Source organism: Hypanus sabinus, chromosome 7, assembly GCF_030144855.1.
Source record: "Hypanus sabinus isolate sHypSab1 chromosome 7, sHypSab1.hap1, whole genome shotgun sequence".
NCBI lineage: Eukaryota > Metazoa > Chordata > Chondrichthyes > Myliobatiformes > Dasyatidae > Hypanus > Hypanus sabinus.
In genome coordinates this window covers 30,772,640-30,787,035 of record NC_082712.1, presented here as the reverse complement: position 1 = coordinate 30,787,035, position 14,396 = coordinate 30,772,640, and the positions used below count along the sequence as shown (strand labels likewise).

Genomic DNA, 14,396 nt, shown 5'->3' with positions numbered 1-14,396 from the left:
TGGATCTCAAGGGTAGTGCTGGCCTCACCAGTTTATTCCATTTTCAAGAGTGAGCATTAGAGTTGCTCGTGATCTGTAGTTCATAACATGGTTTGAAAAGTTACCATTGTCTAGGTTCTTCAGGAGTAAATGTGAATCCTACCAATGCTATAAAATGCATACAATACACAGCAGAATCCAATAAAAGCTAAAATAAAATTGCTCCAAAAAATATGAGGAAATATGACTTTTGAGCCCTAAAATTCCAGCATTGGAAGTTGAACCAATGTTATTACAAAGCATTGCATGTGCAAGACTCGAGTCTAGGAATGAGTAGATAAAACAATTTTTTTAGGGCAAAATATTGATAGATGGCAACAACAGGATCTTGTATTTATATAGCAGCATTGGAATGGTGCTTCATAGGTGTATCATCAAGAAAAATGTGGTCATGGGCCATTTAAGGACATAATAGAAGAGCATAAGTTTTTAAAGAATATGGTAAACTGGGAAAGAGACTCAAAGGTTTAGGGAAGGTGTTCTAGGACTTGGGGTCTTCCTAAAGAGCAGCTTTTGAAATCTGGAATGACTGAGGAGCCAGAAATGGAGGTGTTGGAATACTCAGGTGATTATAAACAATGGACAGCTAAAAGCCTATGTTTAGGAGGACAGGGGTGAAGAGTGAACATGACTTGATGTGAGTTTGGACAAGAGCTGCAATTGGAATTACAGAACATCTGATCAAGCCGAATAGTTCACAGCACAGGAATAGGCCCTTTGGCCCACCATGCCTATGCTGGCCATGCCAGCTTTGGGAGCTGCACATTGGTTGCTTATCGGTCTTTGTGTGTAGTTTTTCCATTGATTCTATTGTATTTCTTTGTTCCACTGTGAACACCTGCAAGAAAATGAATCTCAGGGTAGTCAATGGCGATAATAAAATGACTTTGAATTTTAGGAGGTATTACTGAAGGAGTGTTGACATATTAGAAATTTTTTTAAAAAGTACTGTAATTGGTGGAAATCTAAAATACATAAAAAATAGTAAGTACAGGCCAGGCATCATTTGTGGACAGAGAGGCACATAAGTCAAAGACTCTTCATCGGAATTCTGGATCCTCCATGAATAGAACCAAGCAGGTCTTGAATACTGGGCATCTGTTGAAACCATAGTGGGAGGTTGGCAGAACCATTCCCATTCCCTAGTTCTACCACACAGAAACATTATTTCCCATGTTGCTTCACAGGGAAAGATATTCCATTCATCAGGACCATGTTGTCTTTATTCACACAACCTATACTGTTGAGGGTTGAAAGTTGGAGTTTGATCAGGATTATATCTAGTGTTAACAAAAGCATGAAAGAGAAGTAAATAAGGAATAGTCAGCATTATAGTGACTGTAAAACAGATGTTAAATTCCTTTAAAAAGGTGTTGAACCTAATACCTTTTTGGCAATCTACACATGGTAACAACAGATGGTTACCTTCACTCATCCAATATAGGAGTTACCTGAGATAAATAACACTGGTGTTAGTAGTGGGAATGCTATTGAAATTGAAATCTGTTTCCATTTTGTCATCATGTTAGTAGGTACAGTGTGTAATATATACCAGCCTTCTTTGCAGTCAGTCTGAAAATACAGTACCTGGTTTTTCATCTATCAGGCCATTTTTCTATATGCACCCTGTGCCCACCTTATGAGGTACACCTGTATATCTGCTCGTTAGTGCCAATTAAGTGGCAGCAATTCAATGCATAAAGGAATGCAGACGTGGTCAAGAGGTTCAGTTGTTGTTCAGGCCAAACATCAGAATGGGGAAGAAATTTGATGAAAGTGACTTTGATCCTGGAGTGATTTGTGGTGCCAGACAAGTTGGTTTGAGTATCGCAGGAACCGCTGATCTCCTGGGATTTTCACGCACAACAGTCACTAGAGTTTACAGAGAATGATGTGATAAACAAACAAAAAAAAAACACATCCAGGGAGTAACAGTCCTGTGGGTGAAAACACCTTTGTTAATGAGAGGGGTCAGAGGAAAATGGTCAGACTGGTTCAAGCTGACAGGAAGGTGACAGTAACTCAAATAACCACGTGTTACAGCAGTGGTGTGCATGAGTGCATCAAAATTGAAGAGCCTTGAAGTGGATGGGCTACAGCAGCAAAAAAGCACAAGCGTACACTTAGTAGCCTCTTTATTAGGTACTAAAATGGGCACAGCAAGAACTATTGAAAATGCTGTTGGCTGCAGCCACTTCATGAATATATTAAACTATTCTTTTAGAAAAATTCTAGCATACCTAAGATGTACGGCAGTGCTGAATCATTGATTTTTTTTTGTGATTAGGTCTCTGCTGAGGGCATTGTATACTTTTGGTGCACGGTATGTGATGCACCATCAATAACTCACACTGAGACGTAAGGCGAGATATCGGCTTTTATTGACTGGAAGAAGGAACCAGGAGTGAGTGTCCATCATACTATGTCCTGGAGACTGAGGCCGAGCGTCAGGCCTCAGATCGCCTTTATACAGGGGCCTGTGGGAGGAGCCACAGGAGCAGTCAGCAGGGGGCGTGTCCAGACAGGCACAGAGTTCACCACAGTATGTTCTTTAAAGACTTTTTTTGGCAAGGCTGAAGGTCATAGATACAGCTGGTGGCAGGCAAAGGGTGTTAGAATAGGTGGAGAGGGTAGAAAGGAGCCTGTAATATCAGTAGACACGCAATCCCTTTGCAGGGCTTTGACCCGAAATGTCGACAGTTATTTCCTCCTAAAGAGGATGCTGAACCCACTGAGTTCCCCTGGCAAATTGACTGTTGCTCCAGCATTGTCACTGTTGCTGAGGGATTGAGGAGGAGTTAGCAATATGGGTGTTTTTGGGGTTGGGGGGGTGGGGGTTTGAACTACTGGGATCAGTTCTGGCTGAACAGTCAAGGGTGGGTGCTGACTTGTGTCTCAGATCTGGGAGCAGTAAAGTAGATGCTATGCAGCAAAGGATGTGGGAAGTGAGGCTGTAATGGCTTTGGGGGAATTGGGACTGGAAAACTGCATGTTGAGTAAAGAGGGCTGAATTGAGATCCAGACCAGTGGATTGGAGACTGCAACAGTGCAGAGCAATCAGTTGGGCAGCAGGTTAGGGGCCAGGACTCAGGAAGTTTTTGGCATGGACTGAAGGATTAATGCAGTGCAGGAGGGAGCACTCAGACAGATTTAACTGAGTAATTAACTTACTTGCCTTGTGTTTACACCCAGAGGTGTAATAAGAAGACTGAATTAAACCAGGATGCCTAGTTATAGGCAGAAAAACGTGGTCCAGTTTTCCCTGTAAGAACCTAAAAGTAGTGTATAATGTCCTCCCTGGGAAAATTGTGCTGAAGAATACAGATAATCCATTCCAACAACTTTCTTTCTAAACTTCTGATGTGACCCAATAATATGCATTTCTGTGGATCAAGGTCAATAAATAGCAGCATTTTGTGTGTTGCTTGAATTTCCAGCATCTGCAGATTTCCTCGTGTCAGCGTTATATATTTGAATTTACAGCAACTGATATTTAAAAGTGACTTATGCAAATAGCTACATTTTCTAAATTGAAGTAACTCATGGCAATTATGAGTGACATGTTTGGTGTTCATCAGGTTTTGCATGGAAACTGGAAACTAATATAGACAAGATGTTCCGCAGCTGAGAATTTGTAGATGTTTTTTTCTTTATGTCATCTAAATATTAAGGTAAAAGTATAAGTGTGATTCAGATATTGGACTGTTTCATGTAAAATATTACAGAAGCCTTGGAAACACTTCAAAAGCATGTTCACTATAAAAGAAGCATGCCTGTAGTACTGCTGCTTTTGCCTTTAGCATTGTTTAAAAAAAACAGTTCTGGCAATGCTGTGGTTCCTGTTCTAAAACTTTAAGAAGTAGGGTAGCGTTTATAATGCTTTTTTTTATTAGTTCACAGGTTGTGAATGTTACTGGCAAAGCTGGTATTTATGGTCACTGAACAACTCTTCTGTATGTCCATGCTTATATCAGAGCCCAGACTGTCCAGGCTGAACGATGTCAGTGAGGGAGATGGGCTTCAATAGCAATCCGTTGGTTTCATTGTTGCAGATACTATTTTATTAAACATTCTGTGTTTGTTTAATTACTTTAAATCAATCTCTGATCATATTAAAACTTGTCTTTTTAGATTTGTTGTCAGACTTCGGGAAGTTAATCCAGAAATTTAAGTTGCTGTAAACTAAATCTAGTCTGCAGTGAGCTGAGAATAGCAGACTAAATGGCATGAAGCTTGAAGTGGGTCAGTCAGAAGACTGCCTCTTGCTTTTTGCTGTTCAGTCAGTTCAGCATATAATTTAACTTTAGTTCATTTTAAAATTCATTGCTTCCCTAAGTTTTACGCTTGTTAACTGAAGGTATTTGTTTATTGATAAATATGTCTCCTTCTACTTCGGTGTATGGTGGGGCATTGGGGAGGAGATAATTTTGCTGCTCATTTGACAGCAAACACCATTTATTGGATGCGTTTCTGTATAAATTACAGTTCATACTTTTTGACTGGAATAAATTTAGAATCTTTAAATGCAATTTGCATTTTTTTAAAAAGACATCCAGCACAGGAACAGGCCCTTCCAGCCCAACCAGTTTGTGCTGCCCAATTACACCCATGTAAGTAATTAACCTACTCACCTGTATGGCTTTGAAATGTAGGAGGAAACCAGAGCCCCCAGAGGAAACTCACATGTACTTGTGGGGGTTGGGGGAGGTGAATGCAGATGCCTTACAGGCAGTGGTGGGAATTGAACTTGGGTCACTGGTGCTGTAATATCATTACATTAACCGCTACCCTACCGTGCAGCCCCACTTGATAAAAAAACAAATCATTCAAGCAGATGATCCAGCCCATCTTTCCTTTTTCCTTTTAGTTCGATGGTTAACAATCACCTTGAACATACGTAACCACAGTGTTTATATTTGGGGTTTGAATTTTTTGATGTTGACCAACATCTAAATTATGTACTAAGAGAAAATAGATTTTTTCATGTTTAGCATTCCATGCCAGCCATAAATATTGATCTTGGAGATGTTTTGTTATGTTTTCAGCATACTATACTCAACTTTCAAAAGATACTTATAGACTACTGACCATTACTATTTCTCAGTGACATGCTGAGGTCTGACATCTGCATTGTGTAGGAAGCTGGAGAAATGAAGGCATAAATGGAAATGGAGCCAGAAAGAAAGCGTGTAAGCATTTATGTGGGGAAAAATTGATTGGAAGTCTGAATTAGTCTATATTCTGAAATTGGCATTTCGTAGAATCATATAGTACAAAGGCTACTGCTAAGAAGGAGGCCATTCAGCCCATTGTAACAATTCTGCCTCTCTTCCAGAGTAACTCACTATTTTGGTGGTTACTGACAAGTCTCTCAGTCAGATTTCAAAGCACCGAACTAATGTGTCACCCATAAAGTTTTTTTAAAGAAATCTACGCACAGCTTCTGACAAAGCACGGATGTCATTAACAGAAGCTAAATGAAAGGGAAGTGTGCAGATGAGAAATATGTTCATATATCATCATTTTTTTGTTGAGCATTGGTGCAGTCGGTAATGGCATGTGTTGTGAATATGGCCGGGTTACTCAACAAAGCTATAAATAAAGACGCTGGAGACGGGAGCTAAGTTCCATGGTTCTTTACTGGCTGAAACCGAACTCTGAACACCCACGTATAGATCAATACATGCCTAATAACACATGCAATGATGTGTTACTACAACACAAAGTAGTCCCACATTATACAGTAGGCTATACGGTACACTCTTTCCCTTTTATTTTAATAGTGTATATGCTAACACATATGTTTACCCTTAACATAAAAACACCTACCATCTACTTAGTAATAATATCAAATTATAACAATGTAATGTAATAATATCAAATTATAACAAGCCTTTTTTTTAGTTTTGGTCAAAGACCCATTTATAACTCAAGTCTCTGGGGGGGGGGACTGTACCCACTGTGCTGTACGTCTCTAGGTGATGATTGTGTACCAGCGGTAACAAGAAATAAGAAAAGTTTTAGCAAAATTAGTCATTTTTTGCGAGAGGTGTGATGCATTTTTCATAACTTTGGTTTCCATGGTCTGCTTCAAAGATAACTCGCCACCAACAAAAGAAGTGGTTGGTGATTTGCTGTCTCTGCTAGTTATTCAATAGTCAGGCAATTCAATGACTCACAGAAAATCAGTACTTTACCAGTAATCTTTCACCGTTTGGTGCAGCAGTTGATTGAAATCCTGTTGTTCGTTCCATTGTTCTTAAGCTGCTGTTAAAGTACAGTTTTGCTGATATTAAGGATTACCTGCAGAGCTATCTGTCTGGCTCAAGAGGGAGATTTCCTTCAGATGCACATTCAGCTCAAGCATGAAAATACAACAATAGAAACCTTAGAGTTTGTTGCCAGAATTCGCCTCTGTCTTAGTACTGTTTCCCAACTTCTTTGTGCAAAACAAGACACATTGGCTGAGGATTCAAAATAACGTACGTGCAAAAGAAACTTTCCTGCAAAGGATTAAGTGTATGATTCTCAATGGAGGAAATGATTGGTTCAAGATTTACCTTGTGCGAAAGCTGTTCTGTTTGAATGGAATTGATTTTCTCCAAGAGCTTTTAAGGGATGACCAATTTTCATAGATCTTCCCCAAGGAAATTGTTCAGGAGAAGACTGAGATGCTGGTCTTTTTGGAGATTTAAGCTTATTGAGAGTTTGCAGATCTTCCATTATCTGTTCACCTGTTAACAAGTAATTTAACTACGCAGCTGCAGGTTTTCGTCTTTTGTCTGTAATTGGAACAGGGTCATTAGGTCTCTTCCTTAATTTCCTAGTCGTTATTGGCTTTACTTCCATAGAATCTCCTGTGAGTTCTATTGTTAGCCTCTCATTCTCCATCATCTTTTTCTTTCCTTCTAACTCAATCTTTTTATCTTCAAATTCCTTCTCTGCTGCTTTCTTCTCTTTAATATAATTCCCTTCCACTTGTTCTGTCTCCAGTTGCAGAAAAAAGCTCTACATTTCGTATTCTTTCCTTGTATTGTTGATCTAGTTTCTTCATCCTTTTCTGATACTCCTGCAAAATGCCTTCCTGTAACTGCTGTTGCTGTCTTTTGAGAGATGTCAATTTCTCCTGGTACACCTGCTCTTTTACTTCCAGGTAGCCTTCATCATCCTGCTTATTGGCAATATCTGTCTCCTGTCTCCTCTGTATCTTTATCCGAGTCGCGGCCATGGATACTGCGTTCGTTTTCATCATCGAGCTCCACCTCGTCGTTCTAATAGTCGACAGTGTGTGAGAGGACAGCTGCAGACATCTTCCCCACCGAGCTGCCCTCCTTTGTTGACACATCTAGTGCCTTGACGGTGTGCCAATCCAATTGGATTTTCCTGAGCCATTCATATCCCAGCAATGGTGGCCCTCCATTTTTCAGTACATAGAGGTTCAGCTGCTGTGTTTTGTCTCTGTAGGTCACCGTCACTGTAATTTTACCTTTGGGATGCACCTTCTGTCCTGTGTAAGTCTTTAGTAGTAGTTTAGTTCGTTTCAGGGTTATGTGAGAAAACAGTCGTTTATAGTTGTGTACAGAGATCACTGTTAAAGCTGAGCCTGTGTCCAATTCCATTTTCACTCTCACGCCTGCCACTTGTGAAGTGATCCTTATTACTCTTCGATCATCTGTCTCTTTCACACCATGAAGTTGCTGACAAGACAATTCACTTTCATCTGGGTCGTTTTCATCAGAACTGCCTTCTTTCATTTTGTGAACTTTGTTGTATTTTCCTTTCTGGGGTTTCTTGTTTCTCTGTATTTTGCCCTTTTCCTGCTGTTTACTAGCTTTGCATACTCTGCCAGTGTGACCCTGTTTGCCACAGTCTCTGCATTCTTTGTCTTAACACCAATAGTCATCAGGGTCATGTGACATGTTCCCACAACGTTAACATTTCTTTCCTTCATTTCTGCTCAGTGACATTTTATTTGTAGCATATTCCAGGGATTTTTGTTGTATCTTTGAAGCACCTCATGCGGCAGTTTCTAGTGATATTGTGATGTTTATCGCTTTCTTGAATGTAAGGACTCTTTCACACAGAAGCTTCTTCTGTGTGGTTTCACAGTGCATGCCACACACTAACCTGTCCCTCAATGCATCTGATAGACCAGCTCCAAATTGACAACGTCCTGATAATTTGCGCAATTCAGCACAATATTCAGAAATGCTTTCATTTTTGCTCTGATTCCAATTGTAAAATTTAAATCTTACAGCAATGACCAGTGGTTTGGGGTTTAAATGCTGTTGGAGAGTGTCTACTATTTGCTTGAACGTTTTGTCGGCTGGCTTTTCAGGGATTAACAAGCTCCGTAGTAGCCCAAATGTTTTCACGCCCATAAAACTGATTAAGACGCTGGCTTTCTTTTCATCATTAACTCCGTTAGCATCACAATATAACTCCACTCTTTCAATGCCACTATCAAATGCTGTAATGGTTTCAGTCTTCGCCAACCTTGTTATGTTAATTAAACCCTGTCTTCCCCTTGTTTTCTTTTTGACTCACATGACCTTTTTGCTAGCGCCATGAGCGCACTCCTTTTTTAAAATCTCCCTTCTGGGGCAGGTAGTCCCTCAGTCCCTGGGGGTCAGCGCTGGCTGTGGTCTCGCCTGGACGTGCTATGGCTCCGACTGTGTCTCTTGGTCTCCCAATGTTCCCGACCCCAGCTGTGCTCCCACTTCCTTTTGGACTCGCGGCCTCGCTCTGCCTCCTTCTCCCATTCCTTGGCTCATTCCTTGCGCACTTCCTCTGAGTGCCATTATCGATTAAAACACGGCGTTCTGATACGATGTAGGTTCATTAACCTCGTCACCAATTTGTTGTGTATGTGGCCGGGTTACACAACAAAGCTATAAATAAAAATGCTGGAGACGGGAGCTAAGTTTCATGGTTCTTTACTGACTGAAACCAAACTCTGAACACACACATACAGATCAATACATGCCTAATAGTGCATGCAACAACGTGTTACTACAACATAAAGTGTCCCATATTATACAGAAGGCTATACGGTGCAGCATATTTGCAATGTTTGGCCAGCTTTCCTGCAACAGAACCAGAGTGAACCAGGACACCATCAAGAGTGCCCTGACCACCTGCATCACTGTCTGACACAGGAATTGCAAAGCGTCTGATTGCAAGACCCTGCAATGGATTGTGAGCTCTGCCGAGAGAATCATTGGGGTATCTTTCCCCCTCCCAAATCTAGGACGTATGTCAGAAGCGCTGTGTATGCAGGGCCCTCAGCAAAGTCCCCTCCCATCTGTCCCACAATCTCTTTGACCACCTCTACTGTCAGGCAGAAGTGAGTTCAAGAACAAGGACTGCTTGGCTGGGTTACAGCTTCTTCTCCCAGGCTGTGACCACCCAGTACACATCACTATGATGGTGCCAGTAACAGTAAGGCTGCTGTACATTTAACTGTATGTCATATGTGCACTTTATGTCAACTTGGGAATACAGAATACTTGCTTTTATCTCTTAATGATGTTCCTCTCCGCATGTTGCAGTGCATCAGGGAGCAACCTTACTGTTTCCTTATCAATTTTTAGAAAGCCGAGTTGCTAGCTCAATGCTCAACCCAGCAAGGATGGAAAGTGCACAAGGAGCCAGCTGGATTTGAAACCGGGAAGTCCGGTGCCAATGCCTCTCCACCACTGGCTGGCTTTATCTCTTAATATTATTGTATTAATATTGTTTTATGTGCTGTATGTGCTACCTGTACTGTATATTGCACCTTGGTTCTGGAGGAACACTGTTTTGTCCAGCTGTGTGGGGTGTATGGATGAATGACAATAAACTTGAAATTGAGTAATGACCCCTGTGTACTGCCTTCTGAGCAAGGAATTACCAGGAACTTTTACAATACGTTGCAAAATCTATGAATTAACAGAAATGGCAAAAGGAACAAATGGGAAGACATATGGGAAAGAAGCTATAAGTGTTCCATTTATATAATATGTAGATAGAAATTAAATTGGAAGAATTATGCAATGAATAATGTTAAAATAGTGTGAGAGTATAAATTTGTTTAAACTTGCAATCTAACATGGTCTATTATCAATGAATACATCATCTATTTCTGTTTCCTTTTGTTTCATTTAACTCTGTGCATTCAAAATAATGTCATGGCAGCTGGTGAAACACACTCCAGAGTTTCTACATATCTTAGCAGGTTTTGATAATTGAGCAAGCGGTTCTTTCCTCTCCCACAACCCCTTCCCCCTTCCCTCCCCTAAGAGTTGAACCATGTTTTTTCGTATTTCCTCTGTCATTTTGATAATGGTCTCGGTTATCATCTAAATTCTTTTTATGATTTTTGTAATGATTTCATTTGCTGGTGGTTGTGGTTGTATGCAGTTAGATAGATTACCAGATAATGTGGTAGTGCTGCTCTGGTTAAATTACTAGACTTGTATTCTAAAAAGCTAAACTAAAAATCCAGAGACCCATGTTTAAAATGTTTGAATTACATACAAGGGAGTCTGGGTTGGGGAGAACACAGTAAAGTGCTGTTGAGGCCAAGTTTGGAGCAACTGTGATCTTATTGATGGTAGAGCAGGCTTAAGGGGCTGATTTGCCTATTCCCGTTTCATTTCTGTATGCTCTCGACAGGATTACATATTTTAGTTTAAATTTGGTAGTGTGACAAACAATATTGAAAGAAAAGAACACATATCTAACAAGTTTTTCTGGAAGGTTAACATAAATTTTTATCTGCACAAACACACACAAATTAAAACCTGCAGCAAAAGAATGAGGCAATACAGGATTTCCTACAAAAGCTCTGAACTGGGCTTCATTTTGTGCCAGGCATCAGATAATTTTCATGTAAAAGATGGTCAATAAATGCATTAGATTTTCAAATTCTGACCACTGTTGGCATGTCAACATTTTTGAGGCCTGGAAGGGGTGGGTGTGCATTAATTGCGGATGTCAAAGGTGAAAGTTTAAAAGATGTTTAAAAATAAATCATTAGAAGTATTTGGGACTGCATTAATTTACATGTATTTTAGGCAAATTTGCTGCAAATGTTTAGAATGAGACAGAGGTTAAGAAGCACCACTGAGCACAGGTCAAATCCACCTGAGTGAGATCGCTTTTACACCACAGGGCCAGGTCGTTATGTTCATGTGCTTGAGTTTGAAACCAAAATTCAGGTGTTGGAATGATAGTATTTTAGATATAACTTTTAATAGTGAATGTGAAGAATAAAATAATGCAGTAAATTAAATTGGGAGAATTGTAATTTTTAAGATTAGGTTAATGACAGGATTTTTTTACTTTCTATATGCACCTGTTAAGCAATGGTGGCAATCAGGTTTCCTTCAATAGGAACAAAGTTTGATTTTAATTCCTATGCTTTATGCCAGTATCTGACTCTCTTCACTGTTGTTCTTTCTTCCAGTGACACTCCAGACCATATACCCAGCCCCATATCTGACAGGAAGTCCACCCTTGTCCCGTATGCCACCCTCGCCAAGACAGGGACGGCTCTGACTGTGTGGTCACTTATAACTAGCAGGTAAGGAAAATAACTGTCTTAGGTTGACTGTTAGCTTCTGTTTGGAGTTGTTTTTGAATTTGGAATATTGGCAGTTCACGTCTCTGGGTTGGATTAATGGAACAAATTAGGTGAGGTGTAATCTACTTAACATATTTGTTTGATCTCAGCCTCAAAAGTGCATTGTCCTAGTGCACCAGGAGCAATTCCACTTCCCACAAAGGATCTGCTAATTTAAAACATAGTTTTGACCTCTAGTTTGCTATGGTATCTGGTTTACTGAGGGTTGGACTTTTTTTCATATGCATTTTGCTAGTTTGGAGTTGATTTGGAAATTACTGACCTGGCAGTGAGCAGGACCACATGGCATAAATGTTCTCCATCATTTGGTGATCCTTTGTAAAGTCAGCATGTGTGATTGTTGTGAAATTTTCTGAAATGCTTATTTTGAGATTGTAATTGGCACACTTTGTTGGGGCATTGTTTGGACAATGGTTTATTTCATATAATCAGTGTAGTTGACTATTAAGTGCAATCTAATATGACCGAGCATGCCATTCTTTTCAAGGATATGGCTACCCGGATCCTGAAAAGTGAAGAGAAAATTAATTACATCATTTTATAAATAGCAAAAATCTGTTGCTTAATTGTTTTTTCCACCTTATGCAAAAATGAATTATATCTGATTTGCTAGTGGCTCATGTAAACTGCGGACACAAAGAAAATGTTACTGTTTTCAATATTAACATTATTCTGCTTCAAGGCTCAAACTATATCTTTCATCTAACAATATAATTGAGATCACTGTTCTCTGTAAGCTGCACAAGTGCATACTGCGCAGTAACTGAATTGCACCTGCGCACATAGTCTTTGTTGCCATGTAGCTGGAATAAAGTCAGGCGAGAAAAGGTTTATGAAGTGCAAAGGATTTTCTTTGTTGTACTGTATCTTAGTATACCCTTCAATTAATACATAAAATCCAAAGTATATAATTTTTCAATGTACAAAAAACATTTAAAGAAGCACGTAAAAATTGCCTGCTCAGAACAATGGTTGGTCCATGCAGCTGTAAAAACTTCAGAGGGAACAGTGTTTGCTACGTAACTTCGATGTTGTATTACTTGTCCTCTGACTAATATTGTGTTATTTCTTTCATGGTATCGCTTTATCAGCACTCCCTATATGAATGTAGGGCTCCGTTAGTCTCGTGAGACCATGGATCTGCACCTGGAGTTTCCAGGGCGCAGGCCTGGGCAGGGTTGTATGGGAGACTGGCAGTTGCCCAAGCTGCAAGTCTCTCCTCTCCACGCCACCGATGTTGTCCAAGGGAAGGGCATTAGGACCCATACAACTTGGCACTGGTTTTGTTGCAGAGCAATGTGTGATGAATTGCCTTGCTCAAGGACACAACACGCTGCCTCAGCCAAGGCTCAAACTAGTGACCTTCAGATCACTAGATGAACGCCTTAACCACTTGGCCATGTGCCAACACACTCCCTTTATATAGTGCCATGAAAAAGTATTCGGCTCCTAAACCTTTGTTCACATAAATGTGTATTACATCCATGGATTCTGATCAATTTAACTGAGAATTTCTATTTATGAATCCTTTATCTCACAGTAACACCCCAATACAGGGAAAATTGTAAAGCATGAAAAACTAAAACTTCAAAAACTGAAATGCCAGCAGTAAAAAAGTATTCATCTCCCTTTGTTCATTTTTTAGTTGAACCACGTCTCTTAGCCAGTAGTCTTTTTGGATAACTCTCTACTAGCTTTGCGCAATGTGATGAAGCAAGATTTGCCCATTCCTCAAAATTGCTCAAGCTGTGCCAAGTTAGTTGGGGAGCGATGGAGGTCAGCAGCCCTGAGGTCTTGCCAGAGACGTTCAGTCAGGTTAAGGTCAGGACTCTGACTGGGCCATTCAAGGACATCAATTTCCTTCAATTGAAGCCATTCCATGGTTGCTCTGGCAGTGTGCTGTGGGTCATTGTCTTGCTGAAAGGCAAACTTCCTTCCCTGTTTAAGCTTCCTGGCAGAGGCTAGCAGGTTTTTATCCAGGATCTCCCTGCATTTAGCAGCATTCATCTTCCCATCAATCCTTACCAGCTTTCAAGTCCCTGCTATTGAAAAGCATCCCCGTAGCATGGTGCTACCTCCACCATACTTTACAGCAGAGATTATGTCACTTAGCTGATGCTCTGTATTAGATTTAAATCACATGTACTACTTAAGTGTTGAGGCCATAAAACTTCACTTTAGTCTCATCCAACCACAAGACCTTTTTGCACATATTTATAGAATCTTCCAAGTGATGCTCTGCAAAATATTTACAGGCAAGGATATGTTTTTTTTTAGTGTGTTCTCTAGAAAAAAAAGGAGCATGTGATTCGTAAGTAATAATTCTTCCTTAAATTGACCAAAATCCCCTTGTTGTAATACTCATTCATGTGAGCAAAGGGCTGGGGGTTGAATATTTTTACAAGGCACTGTAGAGTCAGAGAGTCATAGAACACTCCAGTATAGAAGAAGCCGCTTTGCCCCATCTAGTCCATGCTGAACTATTAATCTGCCAGATCCCAGATGCAGCAGGACCATATCCTTCCGTACCCCAACCATCCTTGCAACTATCCAAATTTCTCTTAATTATTGAAATCGAACCTGCACCCACCATTTACACCGGCAACTCATTCCACACTCTGACCACCCTTTGGGTGAAGAAAATCCCCTCCTGCTCACGTTAACCCATGATGTCTTGTTCTAGTCTCACTCAGTATCAGTGGAAAAAAGCCTGCAGGCATTTACACTATCT

The 14,396-nt window shown here is 40.2% G+C and overlaps 1 protein-coding gene across 2 annotated transcripts in view; it reads left to right on the top strand.

Moving 5' to 3' along the window:
• Positions 1 to 14,396, top strand: part of irf2b (interferon regulatory factor 2b) — a 63,999-nt gene that overhangs the window by 2,838 nt on the left and 46,765 nt on the right. For both annotated transcript variants that reach the window (XM_059974353.1, XM_059974354.1), the window contains exon 2: positions 11,489 to 11,605. The gene's annotated coding sequence lies outside the window, so the exon portion shown is untranslated. The remainder of the gene's footprint in view (positions 1 to 11,488; positions 11,606 to 14,396) is intronic.